At 46.9% G+C, this 7,209-nt stretch overlaps 1 non-coding gene across 1 annotated transcript; it reads right to left on the reverse strand.

Moving 5' to 3' along the window:
* Positions 1-6,803: 6,803 nt before the first annotated feature.
* Positions 6,804-6,877, reverse strand: TRNAN-GUU (transfer RNA asparagine (anticodon GUU)). Its single transcript has one exon. It is a non-coding gene; the product is annotated as a tRNA-Asn (tRNA).
* Between the last annotated feature and the right edge of the window lie 332 nt (positions 6,878-7,209).

A 7,209-nucleotide genomic window follows, 5' to 3' on the forward strand; every position in this document is an offset into this window, starting at 1 on the left:
CCTTTTTCACAGTCCAACTCTCGCATCCATACATCACAACTGGAAAGACCATAGCACGAGTTATACGGATCTTGGCTGGCAGACTAATGCCTCTGCTCTTTACTAGGCGGTTAAGGCTAACCATTGCTCTCTTTAACCAGAAGCAGGCGTCTCCTAATTTCACGGCTGCAGCCACCTTCCGAGGTAATCTTGGAGCCCAAGAAGAGAAAATCTGTCACAGCTTCCACTTCTTGTCCATTGATGCTCCAGGACTTGATAGTTCAAGAAGCCATGATCTTTGTCTTTTTAATGTTCAGTTTAAGCCCAGACTACTCACTCTCTTCTTGTACGCGCATCAGAAGTCTCTTGAGTTCCACTTCACCTTCTGCCATTAAAGTGGTATCATCCGCATATCTAAGGTTGTTGATACGTTTTCCTGCAATCTTCACTAAACAACAGCCACAACCAAAAAACGCAGCCACCTGGAGGACTGGTTCCTCCAACCTTTCGGTTAACAGCCGAACGCGCTAGCCGATTGCGCCACAGAGGCAGGGTCGGGGTTATGCCAGGAAAGCTTCTCTAGCTAACAACACGCTCGGGCAGCTTTAAATGGCTAGGTGTTTAGTGTTTCATAAAGCATTTTTTTTTCATTTAATCCACGAGACTACAGCAGCAAAGTAAAATGTCAGATGTGTGTGTTTCTCTCAATTAACCAAATTGCTTGTGCTGCACAGTGACAACTACTATACTACAGCCACAACCAAAAAATGCCGCCACCGGGAGGACTCGATCCTCCAACCTTTCAGTTAACAGACGAACGCGCTAGCCTATTGCGCCACGGAGGCGGGGTTGCGGGGTATGCCAAGATGAAAGCTTCTCTAGATAACAACACGCTATGGAAGCTTCTCACCTCATCTGTCTCCTCAGGAACCTTTATGAAGGGCAAGAGGCCACAGTCAGAACTGGGCATGGCCTTACTGATTGGTTTCCGATTGAGAAAGGGGTGAGGCAAGGCTGCATACTGTCGCCCTGCCTATTTAACCTATATGCAGAGTGCATCATGAGGAAGGCCGGTCTGGCCGAGTCTTCAGCTGGAGTGAAGATTGCTGGAAAACGTATCAACAACCTTAGATATGCGGATGATACCACTTTAATGGCAGAAAGTGAAGTGGAACTCAAGAGACTTCTGATGCGCGTACAAGAAGAGAGTGAGAAGTTTGGGCTTAAACTGAACATTAAAAAGACGAAGATCATGGCGTCTTGCCCTATCAAGTCCTGAAGCATCAATGGACAAGAAGTGGAAGCTGTGACAGATTTTCTATTCTTGGGTGCCAAGATTACCTCGGAAGGAGACTGCAGCCATGAAATTAGGAGACGCCTGCTTCTGGGAAAGAGAGCAATGGTTAGCCTTGACCGCCTAGTAAAGAGCAGAGACATTAGCCTACAAACCAAGATCCGTATAACCCGTGCTATGGTCTTTCCAGTTGTGATGTATGGATGCGAGAGTTGGACTGTGAAAAAGGCTGACCGCCGAAGAATAGACGCGTTTGAATTGTGGTGCTGGCGGAGACTCTTCAGAGTTCCTTGGACTGCTAGACGATCAAATCAGTCGACATTGTCGACCATAAACCCTGACCGCTCATTGGAGGGTCAAATTCTAAAGTTAAAGCTCAGCTACTTTGGTCATCTGATGAGAAGAGAGGAGTCGCTGGAGAAAGATTTGATGTTGGGAAAGGTTGAGGGTCGCCGGAGAAGGGGTAGGCAGCGAACGCGATGGTTAGATGGCATTCTCGAGGCGTTGCAGATGAAGCTATGTGATGTTAAGAAGATAGTGAGAGACCGGAAAGCGTGGCGTGACATGGTCCATAGGGTCACGAAGAGTCGGACACGACTGAACGCCTGAACTGAACTGAATGGAAGCTTCAAATGGCTAGGGCGTTTAGTGTTTCATGAAGCATTTTTTTTTCATTTAATCCACGAGACTACAGCAACAAAGTAAAATGTCAGATGTGTGTGTTTCTCTCAGTTAACCAAATTGTTTGTGCTGCATAGTGACAACTACTACACCACAGCCATAACCAAAAAATTCCGCCACCGGGAGGACTCGCTCCTCCAACCTTTCGGTTAACCGCCGAACCCGCTATCCGATTGCACCATGGAGGCTGGGTCGCGGGTGTGCCACGAAGAAAGCTTCTCTAGCTAACAACACGCTCGGGCAGCTTAAAATCGCTACAGTGTTTAGTGTTTCATGAAGAATTTTTTGCATTTAATCCACGAGAAGACAGCAGCAAAGTAAAATGTCAGATGTGTGTGTTTCTCTTATAACCAAACTGCTTGTGCGGCACAGTGACAACTACTACACTACAGCCACAACCAAAAAATGCCGCCACCGGGAGGACTGGATCCTCCAATTCTTCGGTTAACATCCGAACGCGCTAGCCGATTGCGCCACGGAGGCCGGGTCTAGGGGTATGCCAATTAGAAAGCTTCTCTGGCTAACAACACGCACGGGCAGTTTCAAATGGCTAGGGCGTTTAGTGCTTCATGAAGCATTTTTTTCATTTAATCCACGAGACTACAGATACACAGTAAAATGTCAGATGTGTGTGTTTCTCTCAAATATACAAATTGCTTGTGCTGCACAGAGACAACTACTAAACTACAGTTCAGTTCAGTCGTTCAGTCGTGTGCGACTATTCGTGACACTATGGACCATGTCACGCCACGCTTTCCTGTCTCTCACTATCTTCCTAACATCACATAACGTCATCTGCGGTGCCTCGAGGATGCCATCTAACCATCGCGTTCGCTGCCTACCCCTTCTCCGGCGACCCACAATCTTTCTCAACATCAAATCTTTATCAAGCGACTCCTCTCTTCTCATCAGATGACCAAAGTAGCTGAGCTTTAACTTTAGAATTTTACCCTCCAAAGAGCAGTCAGGGTTTATGGTCGACAATATCGACTGATTTGATCTTCTAGCAGTCCAAGGAACTCTCAAGAGTCTTCGCCAGCACCACAATTCAAACGCGTCAATTCTTCGGCGGTCAGCCTTTTTCACAGTTATGGGTTTATGGTCGACAATATCGACTGATTTGATCTTCTAGCAGTCCAAGGAACTCTCAAGAGTCTTCGCCAGCACCACAATTCAAACGCGCCAATTCTTCGGCGGTCAGCCTTTTTCACAGTCCAACTCTCGCATCCATACATCACAACTGGAAAGACCATAGCACGAGTATACGGATCTTGGCTGGCAGACTAATGCCTCTGATCTTTACTAGGCGGTTAAGGCTAACCATTGCTTTCTTTAACCAGAAGCAGGCGTCTCCTTATTTCACGGCTGCAGCCACCTTCCGAGGTAATCTTGGAGCCCAAGAAGAGAAAATCTGTCACAGCTTCCACTTCTTGTCCATTGATGCTCCAGGACTTGATAGGCCAAGACGCCATGATCTTTGTCTTTTTAATGTTCAGTTTATGCCCAGACTTCTCACTCTCTTCTTGTACGCGCATCAGAAGTCTCTCGAGTTCCACTTCACCTTCTGCCATTAAAGTGGTATCATCCGCATATCTAAGGTTGTTGATACGTTTTCCTGCAATCTTCACTAAACAACAGCCACAACCAAAAAACGCAGCCACCGGGAGGACTGGTTCCTCCAACCTTTCGGTTAACAGCCGAACGCGCTAGCCGATTGCGCCACGGAGGCCGGGTCGGGGGGTATGCGAAGAGGAATGCTTCTCTAACTAACAATACGCTCGGGCAGCTTCAAATGGCTAGGGTGTTTAGTGTTTCATGAAGCATTTTTTTTTTCATTTAATCCATGAAACTACAGCTACAAAGTAGAATGTCAGATGTGTGTGTTTCTCAATTATACGAATTGCTTGTGCTGCACAGAGACAACTACTACACTACAGCCACAACCAAAAAATGCCGCGACCGGGAGGACTCGATCCTCTAACCTTTCAGTTAACAGCCGAACGCGCTAGCCGATTGCGCCACGGAGGCCGGGTCGGGGGGTGTGCCAAGAAGAAAGCTTCTCTAGCTAGCAACACGCTCGGGCAGCTACAAATGGCTAGGGTGTTTAGTGTTCATGAAGCATTTTTTTTCATTTAATCCACGAGACTACAGCAACAAAGTGAAAATGTCAGATGTGTGTGTTTCTCTCAATTAACCAAATTGCTTGTGCTGCACAGTCACAACTACTGCTCTATAGCCACAACCAAAAAAATTGCGCCACCGGAAGGCCTCAATCCTCCAACCTTTCTGTTAACAGCCGAATGCGCTAGCCGATTGCGCCACGGAGGCCGGGTCGGGGGGTATGCCAAGAAGAAAGCTTCTCTGGCTAACAACACGCGCGGGCACCTTCAAATGGCTAGCGTGTTTAGTGTTTCATGAAGCATCTTTTTTTTCATTTAATCCACGAGACTACAGCTACAATGTAAAATGTCAGATGCGTGTGTTTCTCTCAATTATACAAATTGCTTGCGCTGCACAGAGACAACTACTAAACTACCGTTCAGTTCAGTTCAGTCGTTCATTCGTGTGCGACTCTTCGTGACGCTATGGACCATGTCAGGCCACCCTTTCCGTTCTGTCACTATCTTCCTAACATCACATAACGTCATCTGCAGTGCCTCGGGGATGCCATCTAACCATCGCGTTCGCTGCCTACCCCATCTCCGGCGACCCGCAACCTTTCCCAACAGCAAATCTTTCTCCAGCGACTCCTCTCTTCTCATCAGATGACCAAAGTAGCTGAGCTTTAACTTTAGAATTTGACCCTCTAATGAGCAGTCAGGGTTTATGGTCGACAATATCGACTGATTTGATCTTCTAGCAGTCCAAGCAACTCTCAAGAGTCTTCGCCAGCACCACAATTCAAACGCATCAATTCCTCGGCGGTCAGCCTTTTTAACAGTCCAACTCTCGCATCCATACATCACAACTGGAAAGACCATAGCACGAGTTATACGGATCTTGGCTGGCAGACTAATGCCTCTGCTCTTTACTAGGCGGTTAAGGCTAACCATTGCTCTCTTTCCCAGAAGCAGGCGTCTCCTAATTTCACGGCTGCAGTGCCCTTCCGAGGTAATCTTGGAGCCCAAGAAGAGAAAATCTGTCACAGCTTCCACTTCTTGTCCATTGATGCTCCAGGACTTGATAGGGCAAGACGCCATGATCTTTATCTTTTTAATGTTCAGGTTAAGCCCAAACTTCTCACTCTCTTCCTGTACGCGCATCAGAAGTCTCTTGACTTCCACCTCACTTTCTGCCATTAAAGTGGTATCCGCATAAAGAAGGTTGTTGATACGTTTTCTTGCAATCTTCACTAAACAACAGCCACAACCAAAAAACGCAACCACCGGGAGGACTCGGTCCTCCAACCTTTCGGTTAACAGCCGAACACGCTAGACGATTGCGCCACTTAGGCCGGGCGACGGGGTATGCCAAGAAGAAAGCTTCTCTAGCTAACAACACGCTCGGGCAGCCCCAATTGTCTAGGGTATTTAGTGTTTCATGAAGCATTTTTTTTATTTAATCCACGAGACTACAGCAACAAAGTAAAATGTCAGATGTGTGTGTTTCTCTCAATTAACCAAATTGCTTGTGCTGCATAGTGACAACTACTACACCACAGCCACAACCAAAAGATGCCGCCACCGGGCAGGCTCGATCCTCCAACCTTTCACTTAACAGCCGATCGCGCCACGGAGGCCGGGTCGGGGTTATGCCTAGAAGGCTACTCTAGCTAACAACACGCTCGGGCAGCTTTAAATGGCTAGGGTGTTTAGTGTTTCATGAAGCATTTTTTTCATTTAACCCATGAGACTACAGCTACAAAGTAAAATGTCAGATGTGTGTGTTTCTCTCAATTATACAAACTGCTTGTGCTGCACCGAAACAACTACTACACTACAGCCACAACCAAAAAATGCCGCCGTGGGAAGACTCGATGCTCCAACCTTTCGGTTAACAGCCGAACGCGCTAGCCGATTGCGCCACGGAGGCGGGTCAGGGGGTATACCAAAAAGAAAGCTGCTCTAGCTAACAACATGCTCGGGCAGCTTCAAATAGCTAGGGCGTTTATTGTTTCATGAAGCATTTTTTCATTTAATCCACGAGATTACAGCAACACAGTAAAAATGTCAGATGTGTGTTTTTCTCTCAATTAACCAAATTACTTGTGCTGCACAGTGACAACTACTACACTACAGCCACAACCAAAAAATGCCGCCACCGGGAGGACTCGATCCTTCAACCTTTCGGTTAAAAGCCGAACGCGCTAGCTGATTGCGCCACGGAGGCCGGGTCGAGGGGTATGCCAAGAAGTAAGCTTCTCTATCTTATAACAGACTGAGGCAGCTTCAAATGGCTAGGGCGATTCCTGTTTCGTTAAGCATTCTTTTTTGTTTCATGTGGGAGAATACAGCAAGAAAGCATTATGTGAGATGTATGTCTTTCTCAATTAAGCAAACTTCTTGTGCTGCGCAGTGACAACTATTGCACTACAGCTAGAGCCAAAAAATGCCGCCACCGGGAGGATTCCAATATCCAACCTTTAGCTTAACAGACGAACGCGCTAGCCGATTGCGCCATGGAAGCCGGGTAGAGGGGTATGCCAAGAAGTAAGCTTCTCTATCTTATAACGGACTGAGGCAGCTTCAAGTGGCTAGAGCGTTTCCTGTTTTGTGGAGCTTTTTTGTTATTTAATGCGCGAGAATACAGCAACCAACATTATGTGAGATGTATGTCTTTCTCAATTAAGCAAATTTGCTTGTGCCCTGCAGTGACAACTACTACACAATAGATAGAGCCAAAAAAATGACGCCACCGGGAGGACTCGAACCTCCAACCTTTCGGTTAACAGCCGAACGCGCTAGCCGATTGCGCCACGGAGGCTTTTTTTTTTTTTTTTTTCTTTATTGCCTGTTTTGAGTTCACATCAATTCAAAAAAGATCCACGATAATGGTAAAACTCGCAACAACCAGACTTCGGCTGTCACGAAAGGTTTAAAATTTTTTGAGGACAGCCAGTTCATCAAGCACACTGATCCAGTCAGGTGGATCGGAAAGCACCCGATACGTTTCTCTAAGGAGCAGCACACTCTCGATAAAGTTCTCGCGTACAGAACGCGTGTTGACATCTGCATGTTGCACCTGCATCCTTGTTTTCCACAGGCTGTGGAGGCTCAGGACCATGACTAAATCCAAAGGAATACCCTCACTCTCGA

The sequence above is a fragment of the Amblyomma maculatum genome, chromosome 7 (genome assembly GCF_055883805.1).
Source record: "Amblyomma maculatum isolate TAMU_Amacu chromosome 7, ASM5588380v1, whole genome shotgun sequence".
Classification (NCBI taxonomy): domain Eukaryota; kingdom Metazoa; phylum Arthropoda; class Arachnida; order Ixodida; family Ixodidae; genus Amblyomma; species Amblyomma maculatum.